Source organism: Pseudophryne corroboree, chromosome 4 (assembly GCF_028390025.1).
Source record: "Pseudophryne corroboree isolate aPseCor3 chromosome 4, aPseCor3.hap2, whole genome shotgun sequence".
NCBI lineage: Eukaryota > Metazoa > Chordata > Amphibia > Anura > Myobatrachidae > Pseudophryne > Pseudophryne corroboree.
The window spans coordinates 213,312,863-213,337,856 of NC_086447.1; the positions used below are offsets into that span (position 1 = coordinate 213,312,863).

The following is a 24,994-nucleotide window of genomic DNA, read 5'->3' on the forward strand; positions in this document are numbered from 1 at the left end:
GTGGAATGACCCAGCCCTGAGACACCAGTACCGAAGAGGTCTTTCTAACCAGATAAAGGACCAACTGGTACAATATCCCTTGCCTGATAGCTTGGATCAGCTCATGCAGTTATCCATCCGGGTGGATAGACGGCTGAGAGAGCGTAGGCTTGAAAGGGAGACTGAGATTTCCTTCCTTCCCAAGGGAACCTCAGACTCTGAGGAATTTTCTGAGGAGCCTATGCAGATTGGGGCTACCCGCCTCTCCTCGCGTGAGAAGACGCGGAGGAGACAGCAGGGGTTGTGTTTGTACTGTGGGAATAAAGGTCATGTGGTAGTATCATGCCCAGAAAAGCCGGAAAACTTCAGGGCCTGAGGGTGATGGGAAATATCCTGTCAGGCCAGAAGTCAGAATTTCCCAAGAAGACTTTTATCATTCCGGTGACCTTGAAGATCCTCGGTCAAACTGTCAAGACTGAGGCCTTTGTGGACAGTGGGGCCGACGGGGTTTTTATGGACCGCCAATTCGCCCTAAAACACTCTGTTCCCTTAGTACCCTTGGCATCGGAAATTGAGATTTGTGGGTTAAACGGGGAACCATTATCCCAAGGTAAAATTACCTCTTGCACTAGCCAGATTTCTTTGTTTATTGGAGCCACACACTCTGAAAAATTGTCCTTTTATGTGACTGTCTGTACTTTTGCCCCATTGGTGTTGGGGTTACCCTGGTTAAGGGCCCACAATCCTCAATTTGACTGGGTCTCTGGGGAGATTCTTAGTTGGGGTACTGATTGTTTCAGGAGTTGCTTGAGCCTTCCAGTCAGGCTCTCGCAGCTAAGTTTGCCAGGATTGCCAGGGTGTTATGCAGATTTTGCGGACGTGTTCTCCAAAAAAGTTGCAGAGGTACTACCTCCCCATCGCCCCTATGACTGTGCCATTGATTTGTTGCCAAATGCTAAGCTTCCCAAGAGCAGGTTGTACTCCCTGTCACGTCCTGAGACTCAGGCTATGGCAGAGTACATTCAGGAGAACTTGGCTAAGGGATTTATCAGACCTTCACAGTCTTCAGTTGGGTCGGGGTTCTTCTTCGTGGGTAAAAAGGACGGTTCGTTGCGACCCTGCATCGACTTCAGGGAATTGAACCGTATCACGATTAAAAACTCATACCCACTGCCTCTCATTTCGGTCTTGTTTGACCAGCTTCGTACTGCCACCATTTTTTCTAAGATTGACCTACGCGGTGCGTACAATCTAATCCGAATAAGAGAGGGGGATGAATGGAAGACTGCCTTTAATACCCACTCAGGGCATTATGAATATTTGGTGATGCCTTTTGGGCTCTGTAATGCCCCGGCAGTCTTCCAGGATTTCATGAATGATGTGCTCAGGGAATATTTGGATAGATTCTTAGTTGTATACTTAGATGACATCCTAATCTTCTCCCATTCCCTGGAGGAACATCGGAAGCATGTACGCTTAGTCCTCCAGAAACTCAGAGACCACCGGCTTGGGGCGAAGCTGGAGAAGTGCGAATTTGAAGTTCAGCAAATCGCATTTCTAGGATATATTATCTCCCCAGAAGGTTTCCAAATGGAGGGTTCCAAGGTACAGGCAGTCCTGGATTGGGTGCAGCCCACTAGTTTGAAGGCGCTTCAGCGTTTCCTGGGCTTTGCGAATTTTTATAGACGATTTATCGCTGGATTTTCGTCTATAGTGGCGCCCTTGGTGGCACTCACTAAGAAAGGGGCGGATGTTGCTCACTGGTCTTGTGAGGCTAAAGCGGCTTTTGCCCGTCTCAAAAGGGCATTTGTTTCGGCCAAGGTGCTGCGACACCCAGATCCAGAGCGTCCTTTTGTGGTGGAGGTGGATGCCTCTGAGATGGGTATTGGGGCAGTGCTTTCTCAGATGGGAGTGTCTGATAATCGCCTTCATCCCTGTGCTTACTTTTCCCGTAAATTTTCGCCTGCCGAGATGAATTATGACGTGGGTAACCGGGAATTGTTGGCTATTAAGGATGCACTCGAGGAGTGGAGACACTGGCTTGAGGGGGCTAAGTTTGTGGTCTCAATTCTCACTGACCATAAGAATCTGGCATATTTAGAGTCAGCGAAGCGTCTCAATGCCAGGCAGGCACGATGGGCTTTGTTTTTTGCTCGCTTTAATTTTTTGATAACATATCGCCCTGGGTCAAAAAACATCAAGGCTGATGCGCTCTCGCGGAGTTTTGCTCCAATCCAGGAGACCACCGAGGAGCCGTTGCCCATTGTTTCCCCATCATGTATTAAAGTGGGCATTACCCAGGACCTCTTATCATTAGTCCTAAGAGCACAGGAGCAGGCTCCTCCAGACCTTCCGGTAGGTCTTTTGTTTGTGCCTCCTAGGTTAAGACAGCGAGTGTTCCTGGAATTCCATGCCAAGAAGTCTGCAGGTCACCCGGGTATTGCCAGAACTCGGGAGTTGCTATCTAGGGCGGTGTGGTGGCCCTCGGTGGCTAAGGATGTGGATCAGTGGGTTCGGGCATGTGACATCTGTGCCCGAAATAAGACTCCTAGAGGGGTTCCTGTTGGCCCATTACATCCACTCTCTATCCCATCTAAGCCATGGACCCACATTTCAATGGATTTTGTGGTGGACTTGCCCAAATCCTCGGGGATGACAGCCATCTGGGTTGTCGTTGACAGGTTTTCGAAGATGGCGCACTTCGTTCCACTGGTTGGGCTGCCATCAGCCAGACGCCTGTCTGAATTATTTATGCTGCATGTTGTGCGTCTCCACGGGTTGCCACTTGATGTGGTCTCTGACCGCGGATCCCAGTTTGTGGCCAAATTCTGGAGGGCATTTTGTTCCGATCTCCAGATTTCTGTCAGCTTGTCGTCAGGCTACCATCCGCAGTCTAATGGGCAGACTGAAAGGGTGAACCAGTCCTTGGAGCAGTTCCTCAGGTGTTATGTCTCCAAGTGTCAGACTGACTGGGTTGCTCATCTGTCCATGGCGGAGTTTGCCTATAACAACGCGGCTCACTCTGCTACAGGGATCTCTCCCTTCCTTTGTGTGTATGGGCATCATCCTAAGGCCAATTCTTTTGACCCCCTGGACTCCACACCTGGTGGTTCCTCTGTGGTTTCGGTCCTTAGAGGTATTTGGCGGAAAGTGAAGAAAGCCCTTGTGTCTGTGTCATTAGTGACCAAAAGGGTTTTTGATAAGCGGAAAAGACCCTGCAGCTTCAAATTAGGAGACTTCGTCTGGTTGTCTACCAAGAATTTGAAGTTGAGACAGCCATCTCATAAGTTAGGGCCCCGGTTCATCGGCCCTTATAAGATCACCAGGGTTATCAATCCGGTGGCATTTCAGTTAGATCTGCCCCGTTCTTTGGGTATCAATAAAACATTTCATTGTTCCCTTTTAAAACGGGCGATTAGTAATCCTTCTTCCAGTGGAAGACCTTCCCCTCTTCTGATACGTGGCCAGAGGGAGTTTGTTGTTGAAAGGATTCTTGACTCCAAGGTGGTTCGGGGTCGGCTGTCATTTTTGGTGCACTGGAAGGGGTATGGCCCGGAGGAGCGGTCGTGGGTGCGCAGTTGTGATCTTCATGCCCCCAGACTGATACGCTCTTTCTTCTCGCAGTTCCCCGATAAACCCGGTGGTAGGGGTTCTTTGACCCCTCGTCAGAGGGGGGGTACTGTTAGGGTCTCCTGCCCTGTGCTGCCACGTCGTCATGGCAACCGGGAGACAAGTGCTAGTGGAGTGGCCTGAGCGCAGCTGATACTCCGGTTCGGGTCTTTTGCTGTGCAGTGGTTATGGGCTCTGTGCACGGCAGGGGATCCGGTGCTGGTTTTTGTGCTCACAGTCTGTGGGGTCTGAGTGGGGCGTGGACAGCACCTGCTTTATGGGGCCTCTTTTCAGGGTAAGCAGATGCTGCTGAGTCTCTGTTGGTTAGTCAGTTCATGAGGGTTAGCCAGTACTGTGTAGCTTTGTATTTGTTTGTTGCTTACTGCAAATAGGCCTGGGGATTTGGTATTACACTCTGCCAATCCAGACCTAGCAGTAAGACTGGAGTCAGTCGTTTAGCTTGCTGGGGTTCTGTTATTACTCTGTGAACTTAGCAAGTTTGCGGCTGTATTCTAACACTTGCCTGTCTAATCCTGTCTCACTGTGCTAGGTGTCAGGGGTCAGTTTAGTGGCAGTAAGCTTAAACCTGTGCACTGCAAGTGAGAATCAGGATTGTGGAGGCTCTCCTTGTGTCTATCATTCCATCTCTGACCAAGGAGTTTACTGCCACACCCGTTGGTAACCCTTTAGGGTTTTGCTGTTGCCCTTAGCAACAGCATTTCGGGTTCTCTACGTATTAAAACACAACATCTTGCTTTTTACATCTGAGCAGTTCTAATACAAGGGAGATACCCAGTTCCTTAGCCTCTGGGCTTCTCTGTTCACTGTGTGTGTATTTTGTTACCCTATCACCTTCTGTGTACGTTATGCCATATTCCCCAGTTTGTCTGTGAGTCCATTTGTTTTGCATAACAGTTCAAACACCAGTACATTCCTGCAGACACTGGAGTGCATAACAGTTCTGACACTAGTACTTTCCTGCAGGCACTGGTGTGCATAACATCATCAGAGTGTGCTTCCCTCACTTTATTTATTGATGACAAGTGCATTTGTAGCTGCAGTTGACAACTGTTGTGCTCCTCACAAGGGACTGAAGAAAGGATTGAATTTTAATTAGACATATTGATACATTCCCTCCTTCATTCAGTGAGTGAAGTAACTGATAACTGTCTATGGTGCATGGATAGAAGGCAAACAGGCTAAAAAGGTGAAAAATTATTACCTCAGGTGCAGGGCCAGATTAAGGATTGTAGGGGCCCTTACCAATAAAATTGCATAATGCCAAAAAGCACCACCCAAATACCATGCAGTACCCCCATACGCTTCAGTGGCTCCTGTTATGCCATAATGTGGCCACTTTTATGCCACACAATGTACCTTTTTTTGTCACACAGTGCCCCCTACACTGCAGTATCCCGTTAGGCCACACAGTGTCCCCTCTTATGTCACACAGGGTATCCGGGGGTGTAGTATGTCTGACTGACGCCGGGATCCCGGCAGCATATCGACGCCAGGATCCCGCCGGGGAGGGGCGAGTGCAGCAAGCCCCTTGCGGGCTCGCTGCGCTTGCCAAGCTGCGGGATCGGTGGCGACGGTCGCCACGGTCACATGAATGCCACCCGGTATCCGGATGAAAGATAGACAGTAAATAGATGAACAGTCAATAGGTCGACACCAAATGGTCAACAGTTAATAGGTTGACAGGTCACTGGTCAACATGTTAAAAAATTTGACATGCAAATGGTCAACACATAAAAGGTCGACACATGGTCTTTCAGGATTTTCATTTTTAGGGTTAGGCACTTGGGGGAGAGTTAGAGTTAGGCTGCGGAAGGGGGTGATTAGGGTTATTCACCAGGGGGAGGGTTAGATTTAGGATTAGGGTTAAAATATCAAAAACCGTGTCGACCATTTACATGTCGACTTTATGACCCTTTCACCTTTTTGATCCTGTCGCCCTAATGACCATGTCGACATATTGACTGTCAACCATCTTCCGTCGACCTATTGACTGTCTTTACTGTCAATCTTTTAATCCACACCCATCACACAGCGCCCCCTATGCAGCAGTGTCCCCTATTATGCCACACAGTGTCCTCCAAATGTGACTGTGTTCCCCATATGCCTCACAGTGCCCCCCATTAGGAACACAATGCCTCCCTATTATGCCACAGAGTGCCCCTTATTATGCCACACAGTATTCCCCTTTTATGCTTCACAGTACTCCCTATTATGCTAGAATGTCCCATGTTTTGCTGCAGTGTTCCCTGTTTTGCCCACCAGAGGCGGAACTACCGCCAGTGCAACCAGTGCATTGCACTGGGGCCCGCCACTGTCCAGGGGCCCAAAGCATGTAATGAGTCAAACTGACTCATTACATGCCACTGTGTGCTGCGGGCAACCGCCGCCTGCAGCACACAGTCGCCCGCAGCACACAGGAGAGGAGCGCAGCTACACGGGGGAGAAGGAGGAGGAGGGAGGTGGAGGAGGGAGCCGCAGCAGCGCTGTGTTATTGGTTGAGACGTGCTGCTGCTGTCCCTCTGCTTCACCATAGGCTGTCTTCCGACGCTGTGAAGAGCATCCCAGCATTCACAGCGGCGGAGAATAGCCTATGGTGAAGGACTGGGACAGCAGCGCCTCCACCAATAACACAGCGCTGCTGCGGCTCCCTCCTCCACCTCCCTCCTCCTCCTTCTCTCCTACCCGGGAATCGGGATCTCTGTCAGAAGCTGCACCGAGGAGCCTGAGCCATCAGAGACAGTAAGTATAATTCTTTCTTTCTTTCTTTCTTTCTTTCTTTCTTCCTTAATGTGTAAAAAGGGGGACGCTGTCTGCCGTAATGTGTAAAAAAGTGGGATGCTGTCAGCCGTAATGTGTAAAAAGGGGGAATCTGCCTGCCGTAATGTGTAAAAAGGGGACGCTGTCTGCTGTAATGTGTAAAAAGGGGCACACTGTCTGCCGTTATGCATAAAAAGGGCACGCTGTCTGCCGTTATGTGTAAAAAGGGCATGCTGTCTGCCGTTATGTGTAAAGAGGGGCACGCTGTCTGCCGTTATGTGTAAAGAGGGGCACGCTGTCTGCCGTTATGTGTAAAAAGGGGCACGCTGTCTGCCGTTATGTGTAAAAAGGGGATGCTGTCTCCCGTAATGTGTAAAAAAGGGACGCTGTCTGCCGTAATGTGTAAAAAGGGGAATCTGTCCGCCGTAAGATGTAAAAGGGTCTCTACCTGGTGTAGTGGTGCTACTGTGCGGCGTAATTTGAATAACGGAGACTACTGTGCACCGTTATATGAATTGGTATTATTTTGTGGCCAAACCCCTTCCCCACGAAGCCACGCCCCTATGTATTTTTGCACATGCCTACGGCGCGCGCTGCCCCTGTTTTGCATGCAGGGGTGGGGCTCCGATGCCATTTCTTGCACACAGTGCTAAAATATCTCGTTACGGCACTGTTGCTAGGTATCCATTTCTCTGGCCCTGAGCAGGTCCCCCTCACCAGATCCTCTCCTGGGGTGAGGGGATGGACTTGGATGGGATGAGGGGCAAAGCATTTTGTCGCACCTGGGCCCACCGCTTCCTAGTTCCGCCACTGTTGCCCACTATTGCTACGCACTTGTGAGTCCTGGCTGGCTCCTAATGATGCCGCAGTGGTGGTGGCCTTGTGCTTCTCAGAGATTTGGACTAGGCTGCTGCTGTAGTATACACAGTGCAGACTGAGGAGCTCTTAGCTCTCTTAAGCATCGTGGACGTTCTGTAACTGTGACAATTTTGGGTTAATTAGCTTGATAGAGGGTCTAGTGGTGCAGTGTTTATGTGCTTGAAATAAACAAATTGAGTTTTACTAGCAGCATTCAGCTTAAATGAAAAACAACCTACAGTAGCCCTCATTCAAGGCACTAGCTCACTGCTAGACCCCAAAATTCTCCCTGTCTCTTGCAAGTGTATACACAGCCTTCATGCCTTCTCAGACTCAAGGCCCACTGGCCCTGCTTCTTCTCAATATCATAAGCCCAGTCATAGAGCTTTGTGGCCCCTTCTGCCTCTTACAGGCTTGGATGCTGGCCCCCAGTGGCCTCCTGGCTCACTGGACTCTCTGACTTCCTGGCCCAACAGGCAGCCTGACTGGCTTCCACGATCCACACCTACAGTAGGCTAGATACACACTTGTCTGCCGACAGTCCTGCCTGGATTTGGTTCCACAGACTGGTTCCACTTAGCAGCCATTAGGTGTGGTCACACCTCAATTTTTCTCTCTATGTGAGCAGAGAATCCATAGCTCACTATCGCCATCTATCTTCATAATGTTACAATAACGACTTAAGGGACTCAGGAGCCACTTAGGTCAGCATTATGCATGTCACCACTTCTGGGAATTGGTGCTGCTGGGCATCTGTTCTCTTGTTCATTAAAGACTGTGTGCCCCAACCTTCCTCCCGTTAATCTGGCACTGATCCAGTGGCTTTGTCAGCAATGGTTAGTGATGTGCACCGGACATTTTTCGGGTTTTGTGTTTTGGTTTTGGATTCGGTTCCGCGGTCGTGTTTTGGATTCGGACGCATTTTGGCAAAACCTCCATGAAAATTTTTTGTCGGATTCGGGTGTGTTTTGGATTCGGGTGTTTTTTTTACAAAAAAACCCTCAATAACAGCTTAAATCATAGAATTTGGGGGTCATTTTGATCCCATAGTATTATTAACCTCAATAACCATAATTTCCACTCATTTCCAGTCTATTCTGAACACCTCACAATATTATTTTTAGTCCTAAAATTTGCACCAAGGTCGCTGGATGACTAAGCTAAGCGACCCAAGTGGCCGACACAAACACCTGGCCCATCTAGGAGTGGCACTGCAGTGTCAGACAGGATGGCACTTCAAAAAATAGTCCCCAAACAGCACACGATGCACAGAAAAAAAGAGGTGCACCAAGGTCGCTGTGTGACTAAGCTAAGCGACCCAAGTGGCCGACACAAACACCTGGCCCATCTAGGAGTGGCACTGCAGTGTCAGACAGGATGGCAGATTTAAAAAATAGTCCCCAAATAGCACATGATGCAAAGTAAAAAAGAGGTGCAATGAGGTAGCTGTGTGACAAAGCTAAGCGACCGAAGTGGCTGACACAAACACCTGGCCCATCTAGGAGTGGCATTGCAGTGTCAGACAGGATGGCACTTAAAAAAATAGTCCCCAAACAGCACATGATGCAAAGAAAAAAAGAGGTGCACCAAGGTCGCTGTGTGACTAAGCTAAGTGACCCAAGTGGCCGACACAAACACCTGGCCCATCTAGGAGTGGCACTGCAGTGTCAGACAGGATGGCAGATTTAAAAATAGTCCCCAAACAGCACATGATGCAAAGAAAAAAAGAGGTGCAATGAGGTAGCTGTGTGACTAAGCTAAGCGACCCAAGTGGCCGACACAAACACCTGGCCCATCTAGGAGTGGCACTGCAGTGTCAGACAGGATGGCACTTCAAAAAATAGTCCCCAAACAGCACATGATGCAAAGATAAATTAAAGAAAAAAAGAGGTGCAAGATGGAATTGTCCTTGGGCCCTCCCACCCACCCTTATGTTGTATAAACAGGACATGCACACTTTAACAAACCCATCATTTCAGTGACAGGGTCTGCCACACAACTGTGACTGAAATGACTGGTTGGTTTGGGCCCCCACCAAAAAAGAAGCAATTAATCTCTCCTTGCACAAACTGGCTCTACAGAGGCAAGATGTCCACCTCCTCCTCATCGTCCGATTCCTCACCCCTTTCACTGTGTACATCCCCCTCCTCACAGATTATTAATTCGTCCCCACTGGAATCCACCATCTCAGGTCCCTGTGTACTTTCTGGAGGCAATTGCTGGTGAATGTCTCCACGGAGGAATTGATTATAATTCATTTTGATGAACATCATCTTCTTCACATTTTCTGGAAGTAACCTCGTACGCCGATTGCTGACAAGGTGACAGGCTGCACTAAACACTCTTTCGGAGTACACACTGGAGGGGGGGCAACTTAGGTAAAACAAAGCCAGTTTGTGCAAGGGCCTCCAAATTGCCTCTTTTTCCTGCCAGTATACGTACGGACTGTCTGACGTGCCTACTTGGATGCGGTCACTCATATAATCCTCCACCATTCTTTCAATGGTGAGAGAATCATATGCAGTGACAGTAGGCGACATGTCAGTAATCGTTGGCAGGTCCTTCAGTCCGGACCAGATGTCAGCACTCGCTCCAGACTGCCCTGCATCACCGCCAGCGGGTGGGCTCGGAATTCTTAGCCTTTTCCTCGCACCCCCAGTTGCGGGAGAATGTGAAGGAGGAGCTGTTGACGGATCACGTTCCTCTTGACTTGAATATTTTCTCACCAGCAGGTCTTTAAACCTCTGCACACTTGTGTCTGCCGGAAAGAGAGATCCAACGTAGGTTTTAAATCTAGGATCGAGCACGGTGGCCAAAATGTAGTGCTCTGATTTCAACAGATTGACCACCCGTGAATCCTGGTTAAGCGAATTAAGGGCTCCATCCACAAGTCCCACATGCCTAGCGGAATCGCTCTGTTTTAGCTCCTCCTTCAATGTCTCCAGCTTCTTCTGCAAAAGCCTGATGAGGGGAATGACCTGACTCAGGCTGGCAGTGTCTGAACTGACTTCACGTATGGCAAGTTCAAAGGGTTGCAGAACCTTGCACAATGTTGAAATCATTCTCCACTGCGCTTGAGTCAGGTGCATTCCCCCTCCTTTGCCTATATCGTAGGTAGCTGTATAGGCTTGAATGGCCTTTTGCTGCTCCTCCATCCTCTGAAGCATATAGAGAGTTGAATTCCACCTCGTTACCACCTCTTGCTTCAGATGATGGCGGGGCAGGTTCAGGAGTGTTTGCTGGTGCTCCAGTCTTCGGCACGCGGTGGCTGAATGCCGAAAGTGGCCCGCAATTCTTCGGGCCACCGACAGCAGCTCTTGCACGCCCATGTCGTTTTTTAAATAATTCTGCACCACCAAATTCAATGTATGTGCAAAACATGGGACGTGCTGGAATTTGCCCACATGTAATGCACGCACAATATTGGTGGTGTTGTCCGATGTCACAAATCCCCAGGAGAGTCCAATTGGGGTAAGCCATTCTGCGATGATGTTCCTCAGTTTCCATGAGAGGTTGTCAGCTGTGTGCCTCTTATGGAAAGTGGTGATATAAAGCGTAGCCTGCCTAGGAACGAGTTGGCGTTTGCGAGATGCTGCTACTGGTGCCGCCGCTGCTGTTCTTGCTGCGGGAGGCAATACATCTACCCAGTGGGCTGTCACAGTCATATAGTCCTTAGTCTGCCCTGCTCCACTTGTCCACATGTCCGTGGTTAAGTGGACATTGGGTACAACTGCATTTTTTAGGACACTTGTGACTCTTTTTCTGAGGTCTGTGTACATTCACGGTATCGCCTGCATAGAGAAATGGAACCTAGATGGTATTTGGTACCGGGGACACAGTACCTCAAGCAATTCTCTAGTTTCCTGTGAATTAACGGTGGATACCGGAACCACGTTTAACACCACCCAGGCTGCCAAGGCCTGAGTTCTCCGCTTTGCAGCAGGATGACTGTTGTGATATTTCATCTTCCTCGCAAAGGACTGTTGGACAGTCAATTGCTTACTGGAAGTAATACAAGTGGTCGTCCGACTTCCTTTCTGGGATGACGATCGACTCCCAGCAGCAACAACAGCAGCGCCAGCAGCAGTAGGCGTTACACTCAAGGATGCATCGGAGGAATCCCAGTCAGGAGAGGACTCGTCAGACTTGCCAGTGACATGGCCTGCAGGACTATTGGCTTTCCTGTCTAAGAAGGAAATTGACACTGAGGGAGTTGGTGGTGTGGTTTGCACAAGAGGAAGAGATAAGAGGAAGAGGAAGAGATTTAGTTGGCAGTGGACTGCTTCCGCTGTCACCCAAAGTTTTTGAACTTGTCAATGACTTCTGATGCGCTCCAGGTGACGTATAAGGGAGGATGTTCCTAGGTGGTTAACGTCCTTACCCCTACTTATTACAGCTTGACAAAGGCAACACACGGCTTGACACCAGTTGTCCGCATTTCTGTTAAAATAATTCCACACCGAAGAGGTGATTTTTTTTTGTAATTTGACCAGGCATGTCAATGACCATATTCGTCCCACGGACAATAGGTGTCTCCCCGAGTGCCTGACTTAAACAAACCACCTCACCATCAGAGTCCTCCTTGTCAATTTCCTCCTCAGCGCCAGCAACACCCATATTCTCATCCTGGTGTACTTCAACAGTGACATCTTCAATTTGACTATCAGGAACTGGACTGCGGGTGCTCCTTCCAGCACTTGCAGGGGGCGTGCAAATGGTGGAAGGCACCACCTCTTCCCGTCCAGTGTTGGGAAGGTCAGGCATCGCAACCGACACAATTGGACTCTCCTTGGGGATTTGTGATTTAGAAGAACGCACAGTTCTTTGCTGTGCTTTTGCCAGCTTAAGGGGTATATGCAATCGCGGTCGAATTCCCGAAAATGTCGAAAAACGGGACATTTTCACCAAAAAAAAATCGACAATGCAATTCAGTACTTTTCGTAAAAAAAAAACGGACTTTTCAAATTCGACTTTTTGAAACTCGACATTTGACAAATTCGACATTTCTGCAACGGTTCAAATGCGGCTTTTCGACAAAAGTATATTCAATTGAAGATTGTAAATTCGACAACAGTGCTTTTAGACAGTAAATTCGTAATTTTCAATCCACCTCACTTTGCTGGCGGAATCTAATAAAAAAATTTAAAAACATGTTTTTTTTGTGTTTTTTTTTATTGCTAATAGCATATCTATTTATATTAGAAGGGATTAGGTACTTGGTTTGTCTATTTAGGAGGCACAAGTATTATTTATATATTTTTTAAAATATATATATATATATTTTATGGAATGGGTTAAAAATCTGAAAAAAAATGCGTGGGGTCCCCCCTCCTAAGCATAACCAGCCTCGGACTCTTTGAGCCGGTCCTGGTTGTAAAAATACGGGGGGGGAAATGACAGGGGATCCCCCGTATTTTTAGAACCAACACCGGGCTCTGCGTCCGGTCCTGGTGCCAAAAATACGGGGGACAAAAAGCGTAGGGGTACCCCATATTTTTGGAACCAGCACCGGGCTCCACTAGCTGGGGAGATAATGCCACAGCCGGGGGACACTTTGATATCGGTCCCTGCGGCCGTGCCATTAAAACCCCAACTAGTCACCCCTGGCCGGGGTACCCTGGAGGAGTGAGGACCCCTTCAATCAAGGGGTCCCCCCCCTCCAGCCACACAAGAGCCAGGGGTGAAGCCCGATGCTGTCCCCCCCATCCATGGGCTGCGGATGGGGGGCTGATAGCCATGTGTAAAATGAAAGAATATTGTTTTTGCAGCAGAACTACAAGTCCCAGCAAGCCTCCCCCGCAAGCCGGTACTTGGAGAACCACAAGTACCAGCATGCGGGGGGTAAAACGGGCCCGCTGGTACCTGTAGTTCTACTGCAAAAAAAATACCCAAATAAAAACAGGACACACACACCTTGAAAGTAAAACTTTATTACATACATGCCGACACATACATACTTACCTATGTTGACACGCCGACTCTGGCCACGTCTCCAATGTCGACGTCCGGGGTACCTGAAATTAAAATTATACTCACCTGATCCAGTGTCCGGTTCTTTTATTGTAATCCACGTACTTGGCAAAACAAAAAAACGCATACCCGATCCAGACGGACTGAAAGGGTTCCCATGTTTACACATGGGACCCCTTTCCCCCGAACGCAGAGACCCCCTGTGACTACTTTTACAGAGGGTCCCTTCAGGCAATCAGGGAGCGCCACGTCCTGGCACTCTCCTGATTCCCTATGCGCGTCTGAGCTGGCAGACAGCGCATCGCACAGCACCTCCATTAGTTTCAATGGTGGGAACTTTGCGGTCAGCGGTGGGGTTACCCGCGGTCAGCCGCTGACCGCGGGTGACCTCACCTCTGACCGCAAAGTTCCCACCATTGAAGATAATGGAGGTGCTGTGCGATGCGCTGTCTGCCAGCTCAGACTCGCATAGGGAATCAGGAGAGTGCCAGGACGTGGCGCTCCCTGATTGCCTGAAGGGACCCTCTGTGACAGTAGTCACAGGGGGTCTCTGCGTTCGGGGGAAAGGGGTCCCATGTGTAAACATGGGACCCCTTTCAGTCCGTCTGGATCGGGTATGCGTTTTTTTGTTTTGCCAAGTACGTGGATTATAATAAAAGAACCGGACACTGGATCAGGTGAGTATAATTTTATTTTCAGGTACCCCGGACGTCGACATTGGAGACGTGGACAGAGTCGGCGTGTCAACATAGGTAAGTATGTATGTGTCGGCATGTATGTAATAAAGTTTTACTTTCAAGGTGTGTTTTTATTTGGGTATTTTTTTTGCAGTAGAACTACAGGTACCAGCGGGCCCGTTCCCCCCCCGCATGCTGGTACTTGTGGTTCTCCAAGTACCGGCTCGCGGTGGAGGCTTGCTGGGACTTGTAGTTCTGCTGCAAAAAACAATATTCTATAATTTTCAACAAGGCTATCAGCCCTCCATCCGCAGCCCATGGATGGGGGGACAGCCTCGGGCCTCACCCCTGGCCCTTGGGTGGCTGGGGGGGGGACCCCTTGATTGAAGGGGTCCCCACTCCTACAGGGTACCCCGGTCAGGGGTGACTAGTTGGGTATTTAATGCCACGGCCGCAGGGAGCGGTATAAAAGTGTCCCCCGGCTGTGGCATTATCTGTCCAGCTAGTGGAGCCCGGTGCTGGTACAAAAAATACGGGGGACCGCTACGCTTTTTGTCCCCCGTATTATTTGCACCAGGACCAGGCGCTGAGCCCGGTGCTGGTTGTTAAAATACGGGGGATCCCCTGTCATTTCCCCACCCCCCCCGTATTTTTACAACCAGGACTGGCTTAAAGAGCCCGAGACTGGATATGCTTAGGAGGGGGGACCCCACGCAATTTTTTTTCGTGTTTTTTACTGTTTTTTTTTAACATTTTTAAAAATCGAATCAAAATCCATCAATTGGTCCGTTTTTCGACAGCGGGACTGTCGAATCCGTTTTTTATTGAATATGTCGAATTCCGGCACCCACCTGCCGGAATTCGACGGTCGAATTGTGTCGAATTTAAAAACGGGTGAAAAAGTGCCGCAATTCGCCGCAATTGCATATACCCTTAAGTATTTTAATTTTTCTAGCGAGAGGATCAGTGCTTCCAGCCTCATGTGAATCTGAACCACTAGCCATGAACATAGGCCAGGGTCTCAGCCGTTCCTTGCCACTCCGTGTCGTAAATGGCATATTGGCAAGTTTACGCTTCTCCTTAGACGCTTTTAATTTAGATTTTTGGGTCATTTTACTAAACTTTTGTTTTTTGGATTCTACATGCTCTCCACTATGACATTGGGCATCGGCCTTGGCAGACGACGTTGATGGCATTTCATCGTCTCGGCCATGACTAGTGGCAGCAGCTTCAGCATGAGGTGGAAGTGGATCTTGATCTTTCCCTATTTTACCCTCCACATTTTTGTTCTCCATTTTTTAATGTGTGGAATTATATGCCAGTAATATATCAATAGCAATGGCCTACTGTACCGTATTGCTATATATTATATACTGGTGGTCAGCAAAATTATGCACTGTCCTCCTACTACTGCGCACAACAACTAAAATGTACCACAGGTATAGATGGATAGTATACTTGACGACACAGAGGTAGGTAGAGCAGTGGACTACTGTACCGTACTGCTTTATTGTATATACTGGTGGTCAGCAAAATTATGCACTGTCCTCCTACTATATATGCTGTGCAAAACTTAAATGCACCACAGGTATGGATGGATAGTATACTTGACGACACAGAGGTAGGTAGAGCAGTGGACTACTGTACCGTACTGCTATATATTATATACTGGTGGTCAGCAAAATTATGCACTGTCCTCCTACTATATATACTGCGCACAACAACTAAAATGCACCACAGGTATGGATGGATAGTATACTTGATGACACAGAGGTAGGTAGAGCAGTGGACTACTGTACCGTACTGCTATATATTATATACTGGTGGTCAGCAAAATTATGCACTGTCCTCCTACTATATATACTGCACAAAACTTAAATGCACCACAGGTATGGATGGATAGCATACTTGACGAAACAGAGGTAGGTAGAGCAGTGGACTACTGTACCGTACTGCTATATATTATATATTGGTGGTCAGCAAAATTATGCACTGTCCTCCTACTATATATACTGCGCAAAACTTAAATGCACCACAGGTATGGATGGATAGTATACTTGACGAAACATAGGTAGGTAGAGCAGTGGACTACTGTACCGTACTGCTATATATTATATACTGGTGGTCAGCAAAATTTTGCACTGTCCTCCTACTATATATACTGCGCACAACAACTAAAATGCACCACAGGTATGGATGGATAGTATACTTGACGACACAGAGGTAGGTAGAGCAGTGGACTACTGTACCATACTGTTATATATTATATACTGGTGGTCAGCAAAATTATGCACTGTCCTCCTACTATATATACTGTGCACAACAACTAAGATGCACCACAGGTATGGATGGATAGTATACTTGACGACACAGAGGTAGGTAGAGCAGTGGACTACTGTACTGTACTGCTATATATTATATACTGGTGGTCAGCAAAATTATGCACTGTCCTCCTACTATATATACTGCGCAAAACTTAAATGCACCACAGGTATGGATGGCTAGTATACTTGACGACACAGAGGTAGGTAGAGCAGTGGACTACTGTACCGTACTGATATAATACTGGTGGCCACTGGTCAGCAAAATTCTGCACTGTCCTCCTACTGTATACTATAATGCAGCACAGATATGGAGCGTTTTTCAGGCAGAGAACGTAGATATTTTCAGCACACTGAGCACAGATATTTGCAGCACACTGAACACAACTGAGAGAACGCTGCACACATCCTCTCCCTATCATCTCTAATGCACGAGTGAAAATGGCGGCGACGCGCGGCTCCTTATATAGAATACGAATCTCACGTGAATCCGACAGCGGGATGATGACGTTCGGGCGCGTTAGGGTTAACCGAGCCAGGCGGGAAGATTCGAGTCCGCCTCGGAACCGTGTAAAATGGGTGAAGTTCGGGGGGGTTCGGATTCCGAGGAACCGAACCCGCTCATCACTAGTCAGCATGTTATGCTCCTGGCTCTTTACCCATCGTGCACACCTTTAATGTGATTATTGACCACTTTAAATACCTAAATGTTCTTTATCTGAACAAGTTAAACTTATTATTTTGTGATAGAATGTTATTAGCTTTTGAGCACTGAGACTAAAACCAGATAATGTTCTAAGGGGAATACATACGAATTGCCAGCGGACAGGAACCCAGCTGTAATGATCCCGATAGCGGGATTCTATTCGCAAGAATGCTGGCAGCGGGGCGAGCGCTAGAAAGCCCCTTGCAGGCTTGCTGCGCTTTCCACGCTATGGGCATGGTGTCTCGCTGTGCTCACCACAGGTTATATTATCCCTCTATGGGTGTTGTGGACACCCACAGAGGGAGAATAGTCTGTCTCGCCGGTATTCCAGCGTTGTAATTCCACCTCCTGTTGAGATTCCAGCATCGCTGTTGCGACCGCCAGGATCCTGACTGGCGGTATAGTAACCGTTTCCCGTACAAAGGTCTTGCCATTTCTATAAGGGCCCTGTTAACCCTGACTATGGTGGTCATTCCGAGTTGATCGCAGCCAGCAGCTTTTAGCTGCTGCTGCGATCAATAGTCCACGCCTATGGGGGAGTGTATTTTGTCCTGGACACGCCTGCGTTATACTCACCAATCCCCGAAAAATGCTCTCCAATGGTCCGGATCCGCCCCATCACGCCTCCTTGCTGTCAATCTTCTTAGCGGTCGCCGATGTGACTGCTCCCGTCGGAAGCCGCGATGTAACCCGGCGACCCCTGTCGCCGGGCAACGTCACGCACGTGCCCTGCGCCCGCCACGCATGCGCATTCCGCACCCATTCACACAGCAGCGAAAAAAACGCTGCGTGCGAACAGGTCGGAATGACCCCCTATATGTATGGATTACAGTACTGATGTTTTCTGTATGAATTTCTCCCACATCAGCATCACATCAAAGTTACTTATTAGAAGCAACTAGCAAATGATTTATGGTTTTAATGACTTGTAAGAAGTTCAGCCACAATGTTACTTGTACCCAAGGGCCCATCGCAGGCGTTACCACTGTGTTCTTGCATTACCCTGTTACTGCTGTTTACAGACAAATAATAACAGAGGCAGGAAAATAAAGATTTATTCATGTAGATAGTAATACAGCTTTTTTCTATTAACAATCCCAGCATATATTTGCTTTCTATTATTGCTCCACTGATGTTTTCTTGTTAGGTACAGGTAATAGAATTTCCACTATTGCAATAAGAGGCAATAGAAAATTTCTGTTATCATCACACATTGATACAAAGCCCCATATATGTCTGAGTCACGCTGCGCATGCATCCTGATAGTGAGCGCTCAGAGATGCAGTACAGAATCATCAGATGCATGGGTCTGTGGGCAGAGCCGGCCCTAGGCATAGGCAAACTAGGCAAATGCCTAGGGCATTTCAGTGGCGTGCGGTGAGGTCAGGGGCTGGTGAGGCACTGCAGTCATAATGTCCTCCGAGTCCCGCCAATTACTCCTATCACCGCTGAGCCAATGCCTGGTACTGCCACCGCCTCTGCCAATGGCCTACAAAATCGCCGCCATCAACCGCCCGGTCCCTATCTCAGTCCAATTCCGCTGCCAATGCCCATAGTCTACCTGCTCATCAAACATGTAAAGAGCAGGAGGCTAATATATTGTACATTTTTAAATATATGTATAGGAAAAAGAGAGGAGGAATATGGGGAGATGGGAGAAATTAGAAATATGAGGAGATGGTAGAGAGAGCATGGGGTAGGATGGGAGTATTCGTGGTGGAGAGCAGGGGCAGACTGTGAATAGTAGTGGGGAGCAGGGGGACAGGATGGGAGTAATATTAGTGCAGAGTAGGGGGGCAGGCAGTGAGTAATACTAGTGCAGAGGGGTTTAGTATGATTTACTGACTGATGGGATGCTGACAGGTCCCTGTACAGTACCCTAACCATCCCATGCCACCTACCCTAACCCTCTCTTGTGGGTGCCTAAACCTAACTCTCCTGGTTGGTGCCTAACCCTAATCCTCCCTTCCCCGCTACCTAAACCAAACCCTCCATCACCGGAACCTAACCCTAACCTTCCTGTCCCTGCACCCTATGTCTAACCCCCCCTTCTCATGCCTAAACCTGACCCCCCCTGCAGTGGGACGCGCCGCTAAAAGGGCATTCGGGAATCCGGCTGTCTGTATTCTGACGCCGGTCTTGTGGCTCCTTCATGATTCCGGCGTCAGTATATCGACTGTTCATCGGGAACTTTACTGTATCCTGTGCAGAGTAGGGGGGCAAGCAGGATGGGAGTAGCGGTGGGGAGAAGTGGGCAGGATGGGAGTAGCGGTGGGAAGAAGTGGGCAGGATGGGAGTAGTGGTGGGAAGAAGTGGGCAGGATGGGAGTAGTGGTGGGAAGAAGTGGGCAGGATGGGAGTAGCGGTGGGGAGAAGTGGGCAGGATGGGAGTAGCGGTGGGAAGAAGTGGGCAGGATGGGAGTAGTGGTGGGAAGAAGTGGGCAGGATGGGAGTAGTGGTGGGAAGAAGTGGGCAGGATGGGAGTAGCGGTGGGGAGAAGTGGGCAGGATGGGAGTAGCGGTGGGAAGAAGTGGGCAGGATGGGAGTAGCGGTGGGGAGAAGTGGGCAGGATGGGAGTAGCGGTGGGAAGAAGTGGGCAGGATGGGAGTAGCGGTGGGAAGAAGTGGGCAGGATGGGAGTAGCGGTGGGAAGAAGTGGGCAGGATGGGAGTAGTGGTGGGAAGAAGTGGGCAGGATGGGAGTAGCGGTGGAAAGAAGTGGGCAGGATGGGAGTAGCGGTGGGAAGAAGTGGGCAGGATGGGAGTAGCAGTGGGAAGAAGTGGGGAGGATGGGAGTAGCGGTGGGAAGAAGTGGTCAGGATTGGAGTAGCGGTGGGAAAAAGTGGTCAGGATGGGAGTAGCGGTGGGAAGAAGTGGGCAGGATGGGAGTAGCGGTGGGGAGAAGTGGGCAGGATGGGAGTAGCGGTGGGGAGAAGTGGGCAGGATGGGAGTAGTGGTGGGAAGAAGTGGTCAGGATGGGAGTAGTGGTCAGGATGGGAGTAGTGGACTCAGCAAGTATAAGTTAGAATAAAATGAAGGATCTCACCTCTTTACAGCTCACACAGGACATACAGTTGCACAGCCAGAGTGAAAGTGGTGTGTCATGCTCCTCCGGCAGCTCACAGTCACACCCATCTCTTTCCTGCACAGTCCAGCGTGGATGAGGCACAAGAGTGGATGCGGCCTGCGATCGATTTGCGGGGGGGAAGGGGGGGGATCAGTTTGCGGGGGGCGACCGGTTTGAGCGCGCGCGGGGGGGGGGGGGGTGCCGCACCTCCGCACAAGCTGTACTGGCCAATGCTTGCAGTATAGGCTAGCTGCAGCCCACAGACATTTCCCAGACCGCGGCTGTCACTGTGTGACAGTCGGCGGTGGGCAGCCCCGGGAGGGGGGGGAATCTCAGCTGGAGCCCTGCATATGACGCGGCCTAAGAACACTTAATCCTGCCGCTGTATACTTCAGTTCAGTGCGGGCCAGCGGACACTATCGGCCGCCCTGTGTGTAAGCTCGGGTGGGTGGGGGTGGCTAACGCTCGTGGCAGAAGGGGGGAATTATCGGCTGTCATTAATGTAAGATCGACAGGGGTGGGGTGGGAGGCAGAGGTGCTCGCGGTAGCCGGCTCCGGGAAGCAAGGTGGTTTGGGGACGGGTAGCCACTCCAGCCCTACCCACTATCCAATTACATCAAACTCAGTGACAGGGGCGTGCTTTCATATGGGCTGAAAGCACGCCCCTGTCATAGAGGCACTTCCAGCAGGTGCCGCTTATAGGGCTTTTTTAATGGGCTTTTACAGCCCGATGCTTGGCCCCGCCCCCCGCTTCCGGCCCTTTCACACCAACAGCCATCCTATTTGACACTGCAATGCCACTCCTAGATGTGTCAATTGTTTGTGTCACTTAGCGTAGTCATACAGCTACCACATTGCACCTCTTTTTCTTCTTTGCATGATGTGCTGTTTGGGGCCTAGTTTTTTTAAGTGCCATCCTGTCTGCCACTGCAGTGCCACTCCTAGATGGGCCAGGTGTTTGTGCCGCACACTTGTGTCGCTTAGCTTAATCATACAGCAACCTTGGTGCACCTCTTTTTCATTTTTGCATCATGTGCTGTTTGGGGCATGGTTTTTTAAAGTGCTATCCTGTCTGACACTGCCGTATAAGTCCAGGGGTACTGCTGTATTAGTCCAGGGGTACTGCCGTATAAGTCCACCAATTGCAGAATTTTTTAAAAATAACAGGGTCGTGCAGGAGATGCTGTCAGTGGACTGAAAAATTGCGGGCCACTTTCGACATTCAGCCACTGCATGCCACTACTAGATGGGCCAGGTGGTTGTGTCGCTTAGCAAGTCATACAGTAACCTCGGTGCACTTCTTTTTCGTCTTTGCATCATGTGCTGTTTGGGGACAGCAAGGCCAGTGTTTCTGGGACAGCAAGGCCAGTGTTTGTGATGCAAATCTAGTGGCCTCAGCTACAGAGCTGAAACAACCATTCTACTTGGCCGATGCTGCAACCGATGGTTGTGATGGTGATCCGATGCTTCATCTGCTGGCAATGGCCAGAAGCCTCCTTGGCATTAGCATATTTTTGTCCAATAGCAACACAAATAAAGTCAGTCTTTGAGTCAGGTCCAGTACCTTCTGGTCTAGTCAGACCGTTCTAGCAAGGGGGTCACTTCCCTGAGGATATGATGCTGTTTACAGAAAGACGTATTGCTATGTTTGCTGCGTGTTCTTGGGAAATGTTACAGTCAGAAATTTGAATACACTAATAACTAATTCCGCTGGTGAGTATGAACAATCTGTTGGTCAATTGGATATCAGCCCTACAGGACCCTGGAGCAATCACCAGTGTTAACTCTGCTTCCATAGAGAAGGAGACAGAAATATTGTCTATCACAGAAACGATTGTGTATCTCAATTGCACTTTCCCTGTCCCTTAAACAATCACCATCTGCAAGACTCCAGGCAGATCTGCAGATTTTAAAAGCCTGTTACTTAGAAGCAGTGGGATTTCTGCAGCTAGTCTCATGGAAGACATATGATATATATAACAAGTACATTTTGAAAAATCCCCATGTGTCTTAAAGATTTCTCACACTGTTGTATTAAAAACCCCACGGGAATTATTTTGTGTATTTTTCTGTGCTGTTTTTTGTTAATGGAAGCTGAGCAGATTCTGCAGAGAGCGTAAGACTCTGCTCTCTAAAATCCATTTTTCATGCTGTGTCATCAGCCATCACTTCATGATCTAAGCACATCTGGACAGCCCTTGTGCAGACATGCAGACCTTCCCACTAGTCACATAGCAACTTGTTAAAAAACAAACCTTCAAATCTAAAACTAAAATTAAACAAAAGCGGATGAACATATATGTTCCTGTGTGCCGGATACTAAACCCTCTGGCGTGCTAAAATGGTGCTAATGATGTCATTGGCCACATGTTCTGTGCATATATATGTATAGCTGCATTTTCATTGTGCCAACCTGCACACATTAAAATGTATTTTATTATATGAAGAGGAAAGCACATTGCTTTGAGCTCCATATACATCCCCACTACAAAGGAAAGACCATAAATGTCGGGTTAATTTCTTATTGTACAGAACAATTAACATGGATTGCTAGCTGCTATGAAATTAGATATTAAAATTAACTTTTAGGGGGGCTTTTAAAGTAAACAACTACATATTAAAAGAAGATCACCATTACAGAAGCTCCTTCTCCATACCAAGGGGCCCCAATCACGGTGAATCGATGTGACTATGCATCCAAGGATGCAGCCACTGGCTTCAGCATACCCAGAAAACATGCCAGTCATGCCTCCCAGTTTCTGCACTCTCAGGAAAGGGGGATGTAACGCCCTCGTTTTCAGTAACGCTGCCTGGCGCCACCCTATCTCCGCCCCCAAACAGCAGCAGCTTGCCAATCAGGCTACAGATTAGGGTGCACCATACTTGCCTACTTTTGGAAATATGTTTCAGGGAGATTCTATGCGGTATTAGAATTTGCACGGCACAATGCTGAGGGGGACGTGTCATGCTCTACCTGTGAGCCTATTGCCGCTCAAAGGACTGTCCTGCAGTGGTACACTGGGGTCATTGCCAGCCTACACACAAACACAGGGGGCAGCGCCAGCTTACACACACATGAGGCGGTACCAGCCTACACCCACACACAGTGGGCAGTACCAAAATACACACACATGGGCAATGCAAGCCTACACACACACACACACACACGGGGGCAGTGCCAGCATGCACATACACAGGGGACAGTGCCACTACAAACACACACGGGGCAGTGCAAGGCTATACACACACAAACACAGGGGGCAGTGCCAGCCTACACACACAGTGGGCAGTGCAAACCTAGACACACACACACACACACACACACACACACACACACACACAAGGGTCTGTGCCAGCCTACACACACACACACACACACACACACACGCACACACGCGGGGAGGGAAGGGGGGGGGGGGAGGGCAGTGCCAGTCTACACATACCCACAGTGATTAGTGCCAGTATATACACTCACAGGAGTAAACCCCTAGACATAGAACACGGGCATTTTACAGAAAATAGCAAACAATTCAAGTACCTTTTATATATATAATTTGTTTTCATTTTTAACAGTTATATATTTTTAATTAATAACTCTGATATTTAACTCCTAAATACACACACACTCCTACCTCTGCCTCTCCCCCGAGCTCCCAGCTGTCTCCAAACTCAATCATCCTTCAGAGTTCCGCTCCAGTCCAGGCCAGTTCCCCCATCACTCCCCATCCCAACTGCCAGCTGCACCCAATGTTCGGAGGAGATGAGAGGAATGGTCCGCTGCCGCCGCACCTGCCCTGCATTGCCACTGGTATATACTTTGCGGCGACGCTGTGTGCCGTTGCCGGCCATCAAGTTCCGCCCCTGCACGTCCGGATCGCGCATGCGCGGTCTGCATTTCATGCAGGGCTGGAGGATTACGGGGGATTCAGTGGGCTCTCCGGGGCAGCATGAGACTGTACTCTGGAACGGAAGCCTACCGCAGAATGCGGGAGTATCGGCAAGTATGGGGTGCACTGTATGCGACAATGCGGGACCCATTCTGTACATGTGGTGACCATGTTCGGCGCAGCCCACCAAACGTCGAAGTTGTACGTAAACTATCGGGTTTGTGTCCAGCTCTGAATAAGGCGCATTGTTCCCATATGCTGTTAGCCTTAGGCACCTAAATTTTACTAAGTCTATTGGGCCTCAAGGACCCTTAGCTGTTGTGGCTATTATTACATCCCTTCCACACAGAAGATGAGATCAGCAATAATGACTAGATGGATGCATGATTTATATCACCCCACATATTATATATCTGTAACAATGCACATATGTAAGAAAAGATAATTTAATACATTACGTGTTATTTTTATCAAGCTCAGTACATGGAGTAAAATATGCTTATAGCCAATGGTGTTACCTTAGAAACCATTGTCCATAAAGCAAAACATGAGAAACACTTTTTTTGGCCCGTGGGTCTATTTATGAAAAAGCCGTGATAACAGTAATTTACTATGCCCAAAATGTATTGTTACATTATACTTACATAGTGTCTCTGCCACCTCACAGATACCTTCTCAGATGATATGCAAGTATGTGATCCATTTCTTTGTTTTAAAAAAATTATAAAATAAATATTTATTTTCTAAAATTAAAATTGTAATAAATAAAGCAATTTTCCATATTTTTTTCTCTGTTTTCGAACCCAGAGATAACGATAACAGAACAAGGATTGTGGCAGCACTTGTACTGGGTTATCCTTGTTAAGCAAGCTTTATATAGTGAGGTTGATGCTGGCAAAACCTGGCAAATCTCATTGCCAGCAGAAAAGCCTTGATATATAAAGTACTATCTCCACCGAAAACATCCATTTTGCCAGAGATTGCGATTTTCGCTGTTTAATATATAGTGCCTCTCAGGGCCATCTTAATTTAATGGCCCACTGGGTAGATGCCCATTGCCTCTCAGCTTTAGGGACCTTCAAGCAGGGGCAGGGAGCATCTGCCTTCCCCGAGGCTGGCGACTCTGGAGCTTTTTTGGAAAGCAG

The 24,994-nt window shown here is 48.6% G+C and overlaps 1 long non-coding RNA gene across 1 annotated transcript in view; it reads right to left on the minus strand.

Annotated features, from left to right (window-relative positions):
• LOC134911271 (uncharacterized) overlaps positions 1 to 23,894 on the minus strand; it is a 42,173-nt gene extending 18,279 nt beyond the window's left edge. The window contains exon 1 of the long non-coding RNA XR_010176434.1: positions 23,595 to 23,894. This is a non-coding gene — a long non-coding RNA (uncharacterized LOC134911271). The remainder of the gene's footprint in view (positions 1 to 23,594) is intronic.
• Positions 23,895 to 24,994: the final 1,100 nt, after the last annotated feature.